The sequence below is a fragment of the Mustela erminea genome, chromosome 5 (genome assembly GCF_009829155.1).
Source record: "Mustela erminea isolate mMusErm1 chromosome 5, mMusErm1.Pri, whole genome shotgun sequence".
NCBI classification, from domain to species: domain Eukaryota; kingdom Metazoa; phylum Chordata; class Mammalia; order Carnivora; family Mustelidae; genus Mustela; species Mustela erminea.
Genome location: NC_045618.1, coordinates 80,221,033 through 80,222,866, shown reverse-complemented (window position 1 = coordinate 80,222,866; position 1,834 = coordinate 80,221,033).

The window sequence follows — 1,834 nt, the reverse complement described above, 5'->3', positions numbered from 1 at the left end:
GTTATCTCATACCAGACTATTCACACTTTAGGGAATTGTGCTTCAACATTTATCAGTAGTGCTTGTAGTATATGCTCTGCTGAAAGCACATATCCAGCTTTGTTGGTTTTTGTTGTTGTTGTTGTTGTTGATCCAATCTCTCTTCCTATTTTTATTTTACATTCAGCCTGCAGCACAGTACAGATATAACATAATTATTTAAACAAATGTTTCAACCACAGGAAAGTTGAGAGAGAAAGAGAGTAGCTCTGATTTTAAGTGCTACTCTGATTCACATCGTCAGTTGATTGAGTGGTGAAGGCAGCCAGGAACAACTAAAGGAATAAGAAACATATATGTTATACATATCTTACTGCCTCCTCAAGTGACGTAACATGTATGGAAATGCTCTATAAATTGTAAATAATTATCCTAATATAGTGCACAAAATAAGCACAGGGCTCTTCCTGAATCAGAGGACATTATGGTATAATAAAACAAGCCCTCGATTTAGAATCTTAAGCTCAAGGTCTGGGGCCATCCCCTACCACACACAAGTTATATACTCTGGGAAATATTCTTTTTATTTTATTTTATTTTATTTATTTATTTGACAGAGATCAGAAGTAGGCAGAAAGGCAGGCAGAGAGAAAGAGGAGGAAGCAGGCTCCCCGCGGAGCAGAGAGCCCGATGTGGGGCTGGATCCCAGCACTCTGGGATCATGACCTGAGCCAAAGGCAGAGGCTTTAACCCACTGAGCCACCCAGGCGTCCCCACTGGGAAATATTCTTAACCTCCAAGAGCACTCTAAACACTCAACATCTCTTGTTCTTGCCTAGCCTCTTTCCCCCTTTCTTTAGTTGGTACAACATTCTGACTTTCCTTGAGGCACTTTCCTCCCTGCCTGTTAGGGTGGAGCTGACCCCACTTCCCTTATACAATCAGTGGGCTCAAGACCCATACTAGCCAGTTATTCTCAGTTATGTTTCAGCTCAGAACTACAACTGGAATTACTGGAAAAGAGATGTGAGATGTCTGGAGAGGCTGGTAGCCATCTTGCTCTTTCCGGGAAGTACCTGCCAGAGTACAACAGAATACAGAAGGCGTGACAGAGCAGGTGACTCAGTGGCCTGAGGCTGCTGTTGGATGCATAGCCATAACTAGGAAATGGATGCCTTGCCCTTTCCAGTATATGAGTAAATAAGTTACATTTTAGTGCTTAATCTACTTCAAATGCTCTGTGCAACTTTCACATGTTAAATAAGGGCAATGGTGCATTGTAGTGCACAAGAATGCAATTTGTGAAATTTTTATGAAAAATGAAATAAATAAAGGAAAAATTAAAATGTGTTACAACATTTAGCTGAAAACTTGGCCCATTTTAAAATAAATAAATAAATATATATTAGCTGTTTAGTAAAATCTAAGCCATCATTTAAATAAAAACTAGTATAAAAATAATATTAGTTCAGACAATCACTCCAGGATAGATTATTAAGAATTAAAAAGACATTTCCATAAAACATATTTTTAATGAAAGCATTGAAGGAATGTTAATTTTGTTCAGTATTTTTTCCTACCTAAAAAGCAAAAGTAACAGCAATATACCTTTCCTTCCTCTGTACCTTCCTTTAAGAGTTGCCTTATCTCTTTGTACAGTCTAACTTTTGGAAGGACTGGTGTGCACATCAGGTTTTCATTTTGTCAACTCCAAATTATTTCTTAATCCAATTAAGTATAGTTATAAAATTACATGAAGTTTTTAAAATCTTCAACTTAATGGAACTCTCCACTTCATATGACATTTCTTCTTAAATATTCTTGTGTCTCTTACTCCCTTGTTGATTTAGAGGAG